Source organism: Lactuca serriola, chromosome 4, assembly GCF_051521515.1.
Source record: "Lactuca serriola cultivar US96UC23 chromosome 4, Lser_US96UC23_V15, whole genome shotgun sequence".
Classification (NCBI taxonomy): Eukaryota; Viridiplantae; Streptophyta; class Magnoliopsida; order Asterales; family Asteraceae; genus Lactuca; species Lactuca serriola.
In genome coordinates, this window is record NC_136411.1 from 286,861,075 (window position 1) to 286,878,866 (window position 17,792).

The following is a 17,792-nucleotide window of genomic DNA, read 5'->3' on the forward strand; positions in this document are numbered from 1 at the left end:
CAGCCTTACATAGATGGAGCCAAGAACAAGGCGAACGTCCTCTTTACGGGATGGAAAGAGGCTTCTATAACCTCTCCAAAGTAGGTTCAGCAGACATGGCTCTCTCGGTCAAAGTTTGTGGTATCGCTAACCACGGGGGACAGGCAAGGGCATCCGCCAGCCAAATCATGGAGGTTGGTGCTACCATTGAGATTACTGTTGTCCGTCTTCGTCGTCTGGATGAAGACCATGATTAAACTAGGAACCACACCGAAGCTCTTCAAGATGAAATGATTACTACCCGAGCTGAAATTAAAGCACTTTGGGAGCATCATGCTATACTGGAGCGACGTTTGAGGGAAGCAGAACATGATGCGGTAGAGTCCAGTACTCAGAGTAGCACTTGCCATGATTAGTGTTTACACTACTCACATTTTTATATAGATTAGGACTGCGGGTATGTGTTAAATATTACTCTTATCTACGTATAAATTCAACCCTGTGTCTAGGTGTTTACACCATTTAGGAATGTTGTCAAGATTTTCCTTTAAACTTTGATGTATTATAGACCGGTGTCAAGGACAACTTTTCCAAAACATTATGTATCAATATATCAAATAAATTGACAAGCATTTACTCTATTAAGAATATTACTATTGAAATTAAATAATTTATTCTTACATAAATTTCCATTATGAATTTAATACAACACATATTATGAGTTGGAACATAATGCATGTAGAAACTAATAAAAAAAGTTAGTTCATTAGCACCTAATTTACAATTAATATTGAAGAGTTACCGTCTTTTCACTTTTTAACTCTATGGCAGAAAGATGCCACCAAGAAATAATCCTAAACATTTCAACAATACCCCACCAACTCCACCACCACCACCACCTCCACAATATGTTCCAGCTATGTTCCAAGTTGCGGTAACTGCTGTCGTAGCAACCGCCATAACGCAAATAAACACAAATAGTGCCAGTGGAGCGGGCAATGGTACTAACCACTCTAACTATTGAGAAAGTCATGGACACCCTAGGGAGTGTTCATACAAAGACTTTACCAACGGGAAACCTAAGACCTTCAACGGAAGTGGAGGAGTAATCGCATTGATGCAATGGTTCTAGAAGACTGAATCGGTCTTCGAAATATGTGCGTGCCGGAAAGCTAGTAAAGTCAAATATGCAGCTTGCACCTTCTCTAATAGAGATCTTACTTGGTGGAAGAGCCATGTCAAAGCATTAACCCTCGCAGTGGCAAATTCCATGAGCTGGGATGACCTGAAGATCCTAATGTCAGAAGAATATTGCCCAAGGGGCGAAGTGGAAAAATTAGAGCATGAGTTGTGGACCCTTAAAATGAATGGATCTGACCTCGCTGCCTACACAACCAAATTCTGTGATATCTCCGTATTGTGTCTCAGGATGATTACCCCTGAAGCGAAAAAGGTAGAAAGATACATATAGGGGTTGTCACCCCACATCCAAGGTTGTGTATTAGCTTGCAAACCTACTACCTTCAACAGCGCAAATGTTTGGCACAACAACTCATTGATCATGGAGTCCATCAGGGCACGATAACAGCCGCTCCTGAACAACCAAAAGAAAATGACAATACAAAAAGGCCTTGGAACAAAAGAAAGAGCAAAACATCAAATGAAACCACCAAAAGACATCAAGTGGTGGCAGCTCACGCCGTAACTGTCGCTGCAGCCTCAACACCCGCTAAGCAATATGCTAGGAATCTACCGAAATGCAATAGGTGTAACTACCACCATGTCGGTGCGTGGCGGGAAATGTATTCCACGAAGTGAAAAAAAAGGACACACAGTCCGTTTCTGCAAAGAACCAGCTCAACAAGTTGCCCTAACCGCGAATATAGGAGCGAGTCGCACTTGCTACGGATGCGGAGAAACAGGGCATATTGAGAGGGATTGCCTGAAAACAAGGAATGTAGGGGGAGTAGGAAGAGTACTAACAATGGGATAGGATGAGGCAATAGCAGACCCAACCGTGGTCACGGGTACGTTTCTCCTCAATGACTCTTATGCATGCATATTGTTTAATAGTGGAGCGGAGAGGAGTTTTGTGACCCACCCGTTTAAAAATTTACTCAATCAAGCACCAAAATCTTTAAACGAAACATTCACCATCGAAATGGCAAATGGAAAGACGAAAAACACTAACGACATATACAAAGACTGTACCCTCTCACTAAACAATCATTCCTTTCAAATCAACTTCATGCCAGTCTCAATAAAAAGTTTCGATGTCATCATCGACAAGGATTGGCTATGTCCCCATCGTGCTGATATTCTATGCTACAAGAAGGATGTTTGCCTTAATCTGCCAAATGGTGCAACCCTCGTCATTTAAGCCGACAAGCCCAGTATGAACCTTCGCATCATTTCTTGCGTCAAGGCTCGGAAACACCTTCACAAAGAATACCACATATTCTAGGCACATGTCGTGAAAGAAAAGCAAGAAGTAAAAGACCTCAAGAGCATTCCTGAAGTCTATAATTGTTGGATTTGTGTCTAAGCATGTATCTATATTTGGTATATACTTGACCCGGTTATGCATGGTCCTTTTGGGTTGCCTTCACCAAAGCAACTTGACAAGGTAATTTACGAGAGAGAGAAGATATTATGATTTATTAATATATTATAAGAATGATATATTAAAGGAGAAATCATATTATGTAATTAATATTAGTCATAAATTAATTAGGAATTAATTTGGTGACTAAAAGAGATTAATTAAATAAATGGGGTTAAACTGTCAAATGTATGATAGTTGAATTTTTGGTCTTGGAAACCTAATGGGTAATAGGGTGATCAAAATTATGATGGGGATCCATCATATTTTCTTCTGTAGGCCCTATTCCAGAAGGTTCCATGGGTTGGTTGGTGATTAAGTTATCCATTAGGGTTTTAGCTGAAACCCTAGTAGCCTACAGTATAATTAGAGACCCTTGCTTGCAATTTTCGGCCACTTGATTCCAAGAGAAACCCTAGGGCCGATTTTAGCATCCTTCCTCCACTCTCATAATTGCCTTGTTGCTTGAGTGGTGTTTGTAAGCCATTAGAGGAGTTACACTTGTGACTTTAAGCTCAAGAACAAGAAGAATTAAAGGATTTCAAGCCAATTGAAAGAGGTAATCACTTAGATCTGTTCTTATAGTGTTAATTTCGAATTATGCATGCTAGATCTAGGGTTGCAATTCTTGGATTAATTTCATGTTCAATAGAGAAGCCTAGATCCAAGCTTTAGTGTCACACCCCCAAACCGGAACGGCAGAAACGCTCGGGGGCGAAGGACGTCATGCTCAGTATCATAACCATAGTGAAGAAGTAAACACAACCATCATAAATATAATTTAAAAGGTTACATCATTGCAAAAATACATGTTTCCAAATAAATTACATATGATGTCAAAATAGTTCAAAAGAAATTTGCGCCTTGGCGTCTTGCCTTCAAAAATCTTGTGGTTACCTGTATTACTGATTACTTGAGAATACAAGTTGTTTTTGAAAGAGTATCAACATTAAAGCTAGTGAGTTCATAAGCAATTTGTGAATAAAAAATGAATGTGGTTCCTTAAAGTTTGTTACAAGTTTGTTTCCAGAAAATCCAATATTTTCTAAAAAATTTATTGTAGTCTTGACTGACCCAAGACTTAGTATATTCCCTTGAATGGTGTGTTTGTTAATTTCCATGTGAGTCGTTATAACCATACTATAACTCGAAGACCTCGTACTCGACGTTCTTCAAGCGTCGGAATGTTATGACACTTGTCACCCCAGACCTACTGGTCTAGCTGTTGCAAGCAGCTCAGGTGCGGGTTGTCAAACCCAATATAGATCTATACACAACTATCACGCTCTCCCTACAAGAGATTTTGGCTATAACTACAAGACTTTTCTGTTGTACTAAAGAGTACTCAGAAGATGAATGTCTCACAAATTTATTCATTAACATGTTCACGTAGTTTGTAATAAAATACTCGCTTTGTAAATCGATAGTATTACCATTTCTTTGTTAAATGTGGTGTCCAAACTATACCTATTATCATTTTATCAAAATGTTTTATGTTGTGAATGAAAAATTGTTATGCATGACCTTGTATTTCAATAAAATAACATTGAAAATGCTAATTATAAAATCTTACACACCTTGCTCAGCATGTTACAAGGTGTGAATAATTCTTAAACTTGTTTTAACAATTTAAATGTTAACTGTCACTGTTTTAGATTATTTATAGAAAAATCATCGTAAGTCAAAAACTAAATCCGTAAACTCGGAGAGTTTGGAAAAAGAGTCTACTATGTTCAAAAAATTTCTTATAGTTTTTGGTGGTCTCAAGCCAGTGTGAAAATGTTCATTTTCACAACCTGGTCCGATTTCGTTGCTGCAGTGATAGGCAGTTTTGTAAAAATCACCATAAATTGTAGAAAAATTGTATGGAGATGAGCAAGTATTCATTTTAAAGGTATAAACCTGAACAACTTTATATTGAACAGTTTTGAAAAATATTGAGTTTAGGTTGGGTAAAACAGTTTTTAAACAGGTCACAACTTTTCTGTTGTAAGCTGTCAAGTTAAGTTTCAAATATGTTTTGGTGTTTTAACTGATATCCCCCCTCCCCCTGAAAACTAAAGAAAAATAGAAAAGTAGGGGTATGAACTCACCTTTATTGATTCTTGTAAGAGTGGAAGGTCGAAGACGAGGAGTATCAAGTCAAGAGCACTTGATGAACACGTGAAAGTTTGGATGATCCTAAGAACGATTTTTGGTGTTAAAATGTGTGTAGATGATTCAATGATGTTATGGAAACATGGAATAACACTTTAGTTTAGATGAAATACTTACCAAAAGTGAAGTAGTAGCTCAAGAACACTAGCACAAAGTGGTGGGAAGTAGAGGGAAAAGAGTTTTCTTGAGGTGGTTTGAGAAGTGTGTAAGTGAAGGATTGATCAAAGTGAACCAAGAAATCCTCCAGGGATTTCTTTAGATAAATGTTGTTGGAGCAAATTGCAAGGTTGAATAGATTCTTACCTTGGTTTGTGTGATGTGGATAGGGTTGGACTATTGATTGGATGACACTTGGAATGCAATTGGGTACACTTGACCCACTTGTGGGGTAAATATCCTCTTAATATAAAATAATGATTTTGAATTAATAAATCCTTGAGAAATAAATAAAATATGAGTTTTGGGGGTTTATAATGCTAAAAATATGAATTTGGTGAAAAAATCCCGTCAAAAACGGGCAAAGGAGGCGAAAGTAGTCGAAAACCGGAAGAAGCAAGCGAACCTGCGAGGGGTTCGGTGCCTATGGCTGAGGACCGAGAGAGGCGCAAGGAGGGACTGAAGGTGGAGGCTTGGGCCCGAAGGGTTTGGTTCGCAGGGGTTCGGTTCTAGAAGGGTAGTTCGCTTCTGACAACCTCGCCTCTGACAACTTCGGTTCTTAAGAAAGGTTCAGCCCTAAGAGGTTCCCTCTAAGAGGGTTTGGTTCCTAAGAGGCTTTCGGCCCTAATTAGCCGTTTTTCAATATAACTTCTCATTTTGAGTGATTTTTGGCCTAGTTAAGGGTCGGGATGACCCGGTTGACTATAAAAAGTTGAGAGAGATTTTGAGAGAGATTTGGGAGAGATTCATTCTTATCCATTATCATCGAATAATCTTGCAATGCAAGCTCCGTGGACCCTGTTATACTTCGTTTATGATTATTTCAAGTCCCCAAAAGGGTCCATAGTCGTGTTTTGATGCGTTTAACTCCCTTCTTAGGGTTTCACATTGATGAACACGTAGATTTACCAAGACACTTGAATTCTTGACATACAAATGTACGTTTTCGTAGAATAACTTTTAGTCATACAAGTATTATACTACATTGACCGGTTTGACTTGTTGACTTGAATTTGACTTGTTGACTTTGACTTTGACTTGAATTCGATGGTTGTCACATTATCCCCCTGTTAGAAGGAATTTCGTCTCAAAATTTGCATTTTTGAGAGGGACTTCAAGGGTTGGGGAATAAATGTGGATACTTTTGCTTCATTTGATCCTCACGTTCCAATGTAAATTCGGGTCCTCGCTTGGCGTTCCAGCGGACCTTTACGATGGGGATGCAGATTTGTTTCGTCGATTTGACCTATCGATCCATGATTTCAACAGGTTCCTCTATGAAGTGGAGGTTCTCATTAATCTCAATTTCTTCCAAAGGAATGACAAGGGTCTCATCAGACAAAAATTTCTTTAAGTTCGACACAAGAAAGGTAGGGTGCACGTTGCTGAGTTCCTATGGTAATCGAAGCTTGTATGCCACCGGGCCAATCATGACGAGGATTTCGAATGGCCCGATATACCTTGGATTTAACTTCCCACGTTTTCCAAAACATATTAATCCCTTCCAAGGTGATACCTTCAGTAGTACTCGATCTCCAATTTGGAACTCCAAAGGATTCCGTCTTTTATCGGCGTAGCTCTTTTGTCGGTCTTGTGAAGCCTTCATCCTTTCTCCAATTTGGACGATATTTTTTGTTGTTTCCCTTATGATCTCCGGGCCAGTGAGTGTGCTGTTAGGAACTTGCCCTTTTGCTAGTTGCGTATTGCTCACCTCAGCCCAACACAGGGGTGATCTGCACTTACGGCCATAGAGGGCTTCGAATAGAGCAACTTTGATGCTAGTGTGATAACTATTATTATATGAGAATTCGATAAGGGGTAAGTGAGCATCCCACGCTTTACCAAAGTCCATCACACAAGCTCTTAGCATTTCCTCTAATGTTTGAATGGTCCTTTCACTCTGCCCGTCGGTCTGTGGATGGTAGGCTGTACTCATGTCCAGCCTAGTTCCCATAGCTTTCTGCAGTGACTGCCAGAATTGTGACGTGAACCGACTATCTCTATTGGAGATAATGGCATCGGTACTCCATGAAGTCGCACAAATTCTTTAATGTAGATCCTTGTCAGTTTCTCCATTTTGTCGGCTTCCTTTATTGGTAGGAAGTGAGCGGATTTGGTTAATCTGTCGACGATTACCCAAATGGTGTCAAGTCCACCCGCTGTCTTAGGTAACTTGGTAATGAAATTCATTGAAATCCGCTCCCACTTCCACTCGGGTATCACTGGCTGTTGAAGTAGTCCCGAGGGATTCTGATACTCCACTTTAACCTTTGCGCAAGTCAGGCACTTACCCATCAAGGTAACTATTTTGGCTTTCATGTTCAGCCACCAATATAGCTTCTTGAGGTCTAAATACCTCTTGTTTGAGCCGGGATGCACTGAGTAACGAGTTTTGTGAGCTTCGTTCATGACAACGTCTCTGAATCCACCAAATTCCGGTGTCCAGATCCGGTTCATGAGACAACGAACTCTGTCATCCCTAACTTCAAGATTTTTTCCATTCCTCTCAATGCTTCTCCTACCACATTCTATAGTTTTAGTGCTTCTTCCTGTGCCTCTCTAATTTGCACGGAGAGGTGTGAATGGATGGTCATGGTTAGCGCTTTTACTCAGCGGACCGAGTATTCCTTTCTGCTCAAAGCGTATGCAACCACGTTGGCTTTTCCTGTGGGATAACGAATCTCACATTCATAATAGTTTACCAATTCCACCCATCATCTTTGTCTCATGTTGAGTTCTTTTTGGTTGAGGATATGTTAAAGGCTTTTTTGATCGGTGAAGATAGTGCATTTGGTGTTTTAGAGGTAACGCCTCCATATTTTTAGGGCAGATACTACCGCTCCTAGTTCGAGATCATGCGTTGTATAGCTTATCTCGTGTGTCTTCAGTTGTCTTGAGGTGTAGGCAACGACCTTTCCTCGTTGTATCAACACACATCCAAGACCTTGGTTTGATGCATCGCAATAAACCACAAGGTCCTCTATTCCATCTGCTAGGGACAAGATCGGAGCACTGCACAGGGCTTGCTTTAGTGTTTGAAACGCAACCTCTTGCTTATCCCCCCAAAAGAAAGTCACTCCTTTCTGAGTCAAAGCGGTGAGCGGTTTTGAAAATTTGGAGAAGTTTTGGATGAATCTTCGATAGTAACCGGCGAGTCCTAAAAATTGACGGATTTCTGTGGGCGTTCTTGGCGCTGCCCAGCTTTTGATTGCCTTGATCTTTGAAGGGTCCACATGTGTTCCTTCCTTTCTGACTACATGTCCGAGGAAATCCACTTCTCGAATCCAGAACTCGTACTTTGATAATTTTGCGTACAAATTCTCTACCCTCAGTGTCTCCAGGACTTGACGTAAATGTTGGATGTGTTCTTCCTCACTTTGGGAGTAGACTAGTATATCGTCGATGAAAACAATCACAAACTTGTCTAAGTAAGGTCAACACACCCAATTCATCAGGTCCATAAACACCGTAGGTGCATTTGTTAAGTCGAAAGGCATCACTACAAACTCGTAATGACCATAGCATGTTCTGAAGGCTGTTTTGGGAATATCCTCCTCTTGAACTCGTAGTTGATGGTATCCAGATCTAAGTTCAATCTTCGAGAAGAAACTCGCTCCTTGTAGTTGGTTGAAGAGATCATCGATTCGAGGCAAAGGGTATCGGTTTTTTATGGTGAGTTTGTTTAATTTGCGGTAGTCAATGTACATACGGAATGATCCGTCCTTCTTCTTAACAAACAAAACCGGTACTCCCCAAGGCGAGAAGCTTGGTCTAATGAAGCCTTTTCTCAGTAGTTCGTTCAGTTGACTGGATAGTTCCTGCATCTCAGCTGGGGCTAGACGGTATGGCGATTTGGCTACAAGAGTAGCCCTAGGAATTAGGTCGATTCGGAATACGACTTGTCTGGCAGGGGGCACTCCTGGAAGGTCTTCTGGGAATACGTCAGGGAATTTACAGACCTCCAGAATGTCCTTTATGTTTTTATCTTCTTGTTTCTTATCCACGACGTTGGCTAGGAAGGCGTGGTACTCCTTTCGGAGGTACTTTTGGGCCTTGAGACACGAAATGATATGAAAGTTTGAGTTAGGTTTGTCGCCATAGACGACGAGGGTTTCCCCATTTGGCAGATTAAGGCGAACGGCCTTTTCGTGACATAGGATTTCGGCATGGTGAGGGCATAGCCAATTCATGCCACTGATGACATCAAAACTTTTTATGGTGACCGACATAAGGTCGAGTTGGAAAGAGTGATTGTTTACGGTGAGGGTACACCCGGTATAAATGTCGTTAGTGTTCTCTGGTTTTCCGTATGCCATTTCTACGGTGAATGTATCTTTTAGTGTTTGTAGTTTTTGTTTAAGCAAGCGTTTAAATTGATGGCTCACGAAGCTTTTCTCCGCGCCACTATCGAAAAGAATGCATGTGTATGTATTGTTGAGGAGAAACATACCGGTGACCACAGTCGGGTCTGCAACTACTTCCTTATGACCTATCTCCAGAACTCTGCCCACTTCACCAGGGTTGGGGTTTCTTGCCTTCCGGCAGTTCCGCTTGAAGTGTCCAGCCTCTTGACAACCATAACAGGTTTGACTTGCTCCGGCAAGCGCCATTGTGGTGAAAGTTGCACTTGTTGCACTTCGGCAGGTTCCCGGCGTATTGCTTTATCCGAGTTGGGTTGGCAGTAGTTGTGGCGGCGTTCACAGCAACCACTTGTTGCTTTTTTGTAGGGTCTTGAGCAGATTGACCCTTCTTCTTGTTCCATAACTTCCTTTTGTTGTTTCCCGCTTTAGCTTGCTCGGAGGTGGTTGTCACAGTGCCATGGCTGGCTTTATGGTCGACGAGTTGCTGTACCAGTTCTTTAGCATTGTCAAAGGTAGTTGGCTTTGAGGCCAATATGTTCCCTTGAAGTTGGGAAGATAGTCCCCATATGTATCTTTCCACCTTCTTGCTTTCCGACAGAATCGTCCCTGGACACAGTATGGCTAGATTACTAAACCTTGAGGTATAAGACAGGATGTTAGAGCCTATCATTTTGAGACCCTAAAGTTCCTCTTCCAAATTTTGTATCTCGCCCCTTGGGCAGTATTCCTTCATCAACATGGTTTTTAGATCTTCCTATGTTATCGAGTTAGGCACCGGAAGTGTCAACGTCTTGACGTGGCCATTCCACCAGGTGAGTGCCCTTTCAGAGAATGTGCATGCTGCAAACTTGACCTTGTTTGCTTCAGGGCATGCATATATTTCAAAGATGGATTCAGTTTCTCGAACCATTTTGCAATGTTATGACACCTCCGCTCCCATTTAAGGTTTTAGGTTTGGCATTAGTAAAGTCTTTGTAGGTACACTCTCTCGAGTGTCCCTGACTGTCCCCGTTGTTAGAATTTGTGGCACCATCACTCGCACCACCCGCATTATTGGTGCTGATTTGGGACATTCAGGCTGCTACTGCGGCTGTTACGGAAGCCTGGAACATTACTGGGTCGAATTGAGGTGGTGGTGGCGATGGGGCAGCTCCTGCGGCGCCGCCACGTCTAGGATTTCTACGAGGTGGCATTTTCTGCCATAACAAGAAGGAAAAGACAATAAGTCTTTGATAGCACTCAAAAAGTAGAGAGCTAAACTAAACATTATTAGTTCTTTATGTGCATCATGATTTTGACTTGTAAAGTTATTTTATGAATCCATTCGTACTAGAGGTCTGTAGATAATAAAATATAGACTTTATGAATGCTGATAGATTTGATTTACATGAAATGTCTATGATAGAATCCATACCGGGCCCATCCATCAATTGTCTGATGTATAATATTTATATATGATTAAGATTAAATAAACTGTCAAATCTAATGGGTCTTCTCTGAGCCCACAACCAAACATGGAACAGGATCCAAGGTGGAACCTCCATTTCTAGGTCGACATGGTCTTAATTATATATATATAACTTTGATTTATGCATCAAGAAATCAAGAATTTGGCCACCAGTAAATTTAGTTTGAAAACAATCCTCCCATGAACTTGATGTAATAAAGCAAATAGCGTGTCAATTTCATTGATATAACTTAGTATACAATATTGGGGAAAATTTGACCCTATAAGGGCCTATGTTACATCAATTTATGGAAAAATTTTAACCGCCGAACACATCCCAGAAGTGTAAACACTTAAATCGCGAGATCGGACATAACATACTAGAAAATAATAGTAATATTTATCCGCAAAACTAGATTAAGCTGAAGCGAGTAGTGCAAGTACTACTTGTGGTGGTTGAACCTCTGAGGATCACGAAGTGAAGACACGAAGTCCTTCATTTTGGCTCTGGATTCAGCTGCCTGGCGTTCTGCGTCTGTTTGACGTCCTTCTAGAGCGGCTCGTTGTTCTCGGAGTTCTTGTACTTCAGCTCGGGTCGCAGCCATCTCCCGTCGAAGAAGCTCGGCGCGGTCTTGAATTCAATCATGGTCATCATCCAACCGACGAATACGAACGGAGTTGACTTGGCTGGTGGCACCAACTTCCATGAGATGTCAGGTGTGTACCCTAGTTTGCTCCTCAGCACGGTGAACCATGATATGAAGGGCTCTGTCAGCTGAACCTCCTTGGGTGGGGTCATAAAAACCTCCTTCCATGCCATAGGGATGTCGTTGGCCTTGCTCTCTGCTCCATCGATATATAGTTTTGGCCCATTGGGGTGTCGGGTCTTGGAAGTGTTGCGAAGGGATAGGGGCAGTGTGTGGGTTGTAAACCTCGGGTTCTGAGTCGGTTCCATCTGAGTCTTCTTCCTCTTTGCTGTCTACGAATTCTTCTTCTTCCATGGGTTCCTCATCCTCCATGGGTTCATCTTCATAATCTTCCTTTGGTCTTCCACAATCCAACCGGCATTCCCTTGGTTGGGAAAGTAGGGATCACCCGGCAAGTGAAATCCTGCCATCGCGCTTGTACGAGAATAGGGATAAGAAGGATATCGCGAGAAATTTTCATATAAGAAATTAGTTATTGTAAATATATAATGTGATTATTTGTGTTAAAATACTCCTATAGTATTTTTTATGTTTAATTCTCAAGTTTGTTGGTAAGTTGAAGACTTGTTGCTCATCATGATTCTTCTTCGGCATACGTTGGTCATACCTTGGCTAAATATAGTTGATCAGGCTATATTCATCCAAGATCTGACTACATACCCCGAAGTTGGATCATTTTATTGCCATTGTGATACTGAACTACTGAGTGCGATGGTACGAATACTTTTATAAAAATACCAATTGTTATTTTTAAAGTATTTTTGAAAAGTTACGTCAGAGGAGTTTTGTCCCGTTGCATTTATAGTTTGTATATCTTACGTGGTTCGATATACTTAGTTCACTATAAACAATGCCCTGATACCAATCTGTCACACCCTCAAACCGGAACGGCGGAAACGTTCGGGGGCGGAGGACGTCATGCTCAATATCATAACCATAGTGAAGAAAGTAAACACAACCATCATAAATATAATTTAAAAGGTTACCTCGTTGCAAAAATATATGTTTCAAAATAAATTACATATGATGTCAAAATAGTTCAAAATAAATCGGCGCCTTAGCGTCTTGCCTTCAAAAATCTTGTGGTTACAAGTATTACTGATTACTTGAGAATACAAGTTGTTTTTGAAAGAGTATCAGCATTAAAGCTTGTGAGTTCATAAGCAATTTATGAATGAAAAATGAAGGTGGTTCCTTAAAGTTTGTTACAAGTTTGTTTCTAGAAAATCCGATATTTTCTAAAAGATTTATTGTAGTCTTAACTGAACCAAGACTGAGTATATGTAAGTAAGTAATCATACTTATACGTGGTTTTATATTTAAATAAAACTCCTTTTTGTGAAATCCTTAAATTCCCGTGAACGGTGTGTTTTTTAATTTCCATTTGAGTTGTTATAACCATACTATAACTCGAAGACCTCGTACTTGAATTTCTTCAAGCGTCGGAATGGTATGACACTTGTCAACCTAGACCTGTCGGTCAAGCTGTTGCAAGCAGCTCAGGTGCGGGTTGTCAAACCCAATATAGATCTATACACAACTATCATGCTCTCCCTACAAGAGTTTTTGGCTATAACTACAGGACTTTTTTGTTGTACTAAAGAGAACTTCAAAGATGAATGTCTCATAAATTTATTCATTAACATGTTTACGTAGTTTGTAATAAAATACCCGCTTTGTAAATCGATAGTATTACCATTTCTTTGTTAAATGTGGTGTCCAAACTATACCTGTTATAATTTTATCAAAATGTTTTATGTTGTGAATGAAACCTTGATATGCATGACCTTGTATTTCAACAAAATAACATTGAAAATGCTAAGTATAAAATCTTACACACCTTGCTCAGCATGTTAGAAGGTGTGAATAACTCTTAAACTTGTTTTAACCATTTAACTCTTAACTGTCACTGTTTTAGATTATTTATAGAAAAATCAGCGTAAGTAGAAAACTAAATCCGTAAACTCAGAGAGTTTGAAAAAAGAGTCTACTATGTTCTCAAAGTTTCTTATAATTTTTGGTGGTCTCAAACCAGTGTGAAAATGTTCATTTTCACAACCTGGTCCGATTTCGTTGCTGCAATGATAGACAGTTTTGTAAAAATCACCATAAATTGTATAAAAATATTATGGAGATGAGAAAGTAGTCATTTTAAAGGTATAAACCTCAACCATTTTCATATTGAACAGTTTTGAAAAATATCAAGTTTAAGTTGGGTAAAACAGTTGGTGAACAGGTCACAACTTTTCTGTTGTAAGCTGTCAAGTTAAGTTTCAAATATGTTTTGGTGTTTTAACTTGTATCCCCCCCTAAAAACTAAAGAAAACTAGAAAAGTAGGGGTATGAAATCACCTTGATTGATTCTTGGAAGAGTGGATGGTCGAAGACGAGGAGTATCAAGTCAAGAACACTTGATGAACACGTGAAAGTTTGGATGATCCTAAGAACGATTTTTGGTGTTAAAATGTGTGTAGATGATTCAATTATGCTATGGAAACATGGAATAACACTTGAGTTTAGATGAAATACTTACCAAAAGTGAATTAGTAGCTCAAGAACACTAGCACAAAGTGGTGGGAAGTAGAGAGAAAAGAGTTTTCTTGAGATGGTTTGAGAAGTGTGTAAGTGAAGGATTGATCAAAGTGAACCAAGAAATCCTCCAGGGATTTCTTTAGATAAATGTTGTTGGAGCAACTTGCACAGTTGAATAGATTCTTACCTTGGTTTGTGTGATGTGGATAGGGTTGGACTATTGATAGGATGACACATGGAATGCAAGTGGGCACTCTTGACCCACTTGTGGGGTAAATATCCTCTTAATATAAAATAATGATTTTAAATTAATAAATCCTTGAGAAATAAATAAATTATGAGTTTTGGGGGTCTAAAATGCTAAAAATATGAATCTGGTGAAAAAAAACCCGTCAAAAACATCAAAAATGGGCTTAGGAGGCGAAAGTAGTCGAAAACCGGAAGAAGGAGGCGAATCTACGAAGGGTTCTGTGCTTATGGCTGAGGACCGAGAGAGGCGCAAGGAGGGACCGAAGGGTTCGGTTCGCAGGGGTTCGATCCGAGAAGGGTAGTTCACTTATGACATGCTCACCTCTAACAACTTCGATTCTTAAGAGAGGTTCGGCCCTAAGAGGTTCCCTCTAAGAGGGATCGGTTCCTAAGAGGGTTTCGGCCCTAATTAGCCGTTTTTTAATATAACTTCTCGTTTTGAGTGATTTTTGGCCAAGTTAAGGGTCGGGATGACCCGGTTGACTATAAAAAGTAGAGAGAGATTTGGGAGAGATTCAGTCTTAGCCATTATCATCGAATAATCTCGCAATATAAGGTCCGTGGACCCTGTTATACTTCGTTTATGGTTATTTTAAGTCCCCAAAAGGGTCCATAGTCGTGTTTTGATGCGCTTCACTCCCTTCTTAGGGTTTCACATTGATGAACACATAGATTTACCGATACACTCAAATTCTTGACATACAAATGTACGTTTTCATAGAATAACTTTTAATCATACTAGTATTATACAAGATTGACCGGTTTGACTTGTTGACTTGACTTTGACTTGTTGACTTTGGCTTTGGCTTTGACTTGAATTTGATGGTTGTCAAATTTAGGGTTTTGTATGAGGACATAGGATGCTCTTTTAATTAAAACCCATCAGTTGTATCAGAGCCATGATTGGTTTATGTTGTATGTGATGTAATTGTCGAGTTTTTGCTGAAAATCATTTTTCTGGCCTCTGCCCGACTCAACTCGGTGAGTCAGTATCTGGACTCGGCTAGTCTACCCAACTCGACGAGTCTGGGAGTCAGACAGAGGTTATCTTGGGATTTTCTTGCTGTTTTGCAATAGGATAAATGCCAAAATCGTTTTTTAATAATAAGATCTGAATTTTAGTGTATTTTGATGATTATCCTTACCAAAACAAAAGATTTTTTCAAATCATTTGAATAATAGTTTATTTATATGATAAATATTGATTATTTTAATTATTTGGTAATTATCTTGTGAATAAAATTGGATTAGGTCAAATATAGATAATCACAAAAATTAACTGATTAATTTTTATTATTTGTTATTTGGTCCTTTTCTTTTTGAAAAGTTCAAAACTTGCCCTCAAGTTTTGAGATTTAAATTTTCTGATTAAAAGTCTAATTATGAATGATTTAAATTTCAAACCCTTAGAATTTTACAAGTTTAAAATTCAAACCTATACTATTATATTATTACAAGATTAATTAATATATATGTATAACTTAAAGTGCTAGTCTTACCATTAGTAGACCTCATTCACGAAGCCAATCTATAAGGGGGTATAAGGTTATGGCCTATAAAATGGTCGTTTAATGGGTATCACTTCTTACCCACTGCTTCCTTGATTGGTGGAGGGTCGCTAGCCGAACGGGTAGGATAGGACAATCCTCTCCTAATTAAAAGTATAATGAATGATACGAAGTAACTACAATGTTTTTACAAATTCCCAATCTTATTTAATTTAGGGTAAAATATGAAAACTGATGCTACTCCATGGAATTACACTTTGTACCCTTGTCAAATGTTAGTGGAGCGTTGTGGTTACCCGGCATACTAATTTGGGATTAACATTGGTAGCGAAGGGTGGCTCGATGTTTGTCATAGATCAATGGAGCGTGTGTGGTTTACCGGCACATTGATTAGGTGATAGAGACATTGGGTGCACCACGTTGATTCGCATGGTTATTCATACCTTGTTTGTGATCCTCGGTATCCCAGTCACAAACTTGAAGGGCATATCGAGATTTAAACATGCCATTGAAAGGTTCAATGAATATCAAAAGAACCTATGAGTTTTCAAATACATTTAAAACTTAATTTCTTTTCGTTTTTCATGGTAGAAATTAGTGAATCGTCATTCACTTACCTTCAAATTATTTGCATTTAGATTACGACATCCCTTTTTCTACGTTGTGAATAATGTTGTTGGATCCTAGACCTAATTTTTCATTTGGGTGTTTAATTGGGGATTCTTTCTAATCAAACTTGTCCTTTTCTATTTTCAGATGTCGAACGCAAACAACAATGCTCCTGCAGCTACTGGTGGATTCTCACTGTAACATCCATAAATTTTACAACAAATTTAAACTTTTTCAATCAAAAATAAAGCCCCAATATTATTGTTTACAAAAATGTTTTCAAATCATTATTCAATCAGAGTGTCCCAAAAGTCAGATCATAAGGATGAGGAGCGGTACGGTCACGCCTTCGCCTTGCCATGATCTCACGAAGTACCTGAAAAAATAACTACAAACTGTAAGCCCGGGGGCTTAGTGAGCTACCCCCAAAATACCAATACCACACTAATAATGTCATATCAGTAATAATAAATCAATCAATATGGCCATCAGCCTAACTGGACCGCCCTATAGGGCCTACAGTCCAACTAAAACTATACCGAGCCTTCGGCATGACTGGGCTGCCACGTGGGCCTACAGTCTCCACGGACCGCTCATAGGGTATGTTGGCCTTCAGCACAAAGCAGGACCGCCTCAACCCAACCAGCAAGCAAGTAATCATGTGCACATAACTAACATATACCGACATATACAGACATCAAATATATTTATCTTACGGATCATCAATCATAACAATCTCTCATGACTAGAGCACAGGCCCAACAGGCCACTAACATACCAATCCCTAAGGATAACAAAACATAACATTCTATCTATCTTGATTTTGATCTATCATATCATAATCGCATATATCATATCATAACCATAACCACTACAAGGTCGGCCTTGGTGCCTTAGACCCTTTTGGTACAATAAGGATAACTCACCTCGCAGATGTCGACTAGGTAGATAATTCCCAACTCTTGGATCACTTGCCAAGGACTCCACCACCTATTACCGTGGTACGAATATACTCAGAAGTCCTCAACCTTACAAGGTACTCCATAAACTAGCTAAACAACCCCTGGTCAAAGTCAAAGTCCTCAGTCAAGGTCAACAGTCCATGTTGACCCTAACTCGCTGAGTACCCTCGGCTACGCGCCGAGTTCCTTGAAGTTCTTTCCCACTCGTCGAGTCACTAGGGTGAATCGTCGAGTTCCTATAATTTTCGATCGAAACCCTAAGACCACCTGTCGAGTTTCCTTCCGGCAACACAACGGATACACACACATTCATAACTTGGGAAAAACTCATCCGACTCGCCGAGTTGTTCGTACAACTCGTCGAGTCTATAGCATTCATCATCAAACTCGCTGAGTTGTTCATCCAACTCATCGATTTTATGGCCATCTTCATGTGACTCGCCGAGTCAACCTTGCGACGCGGTGAGTTCCTTTAGTCGTTAAGGCATACAGACTCATTTAAGCCATGAAACGGCTTCACATT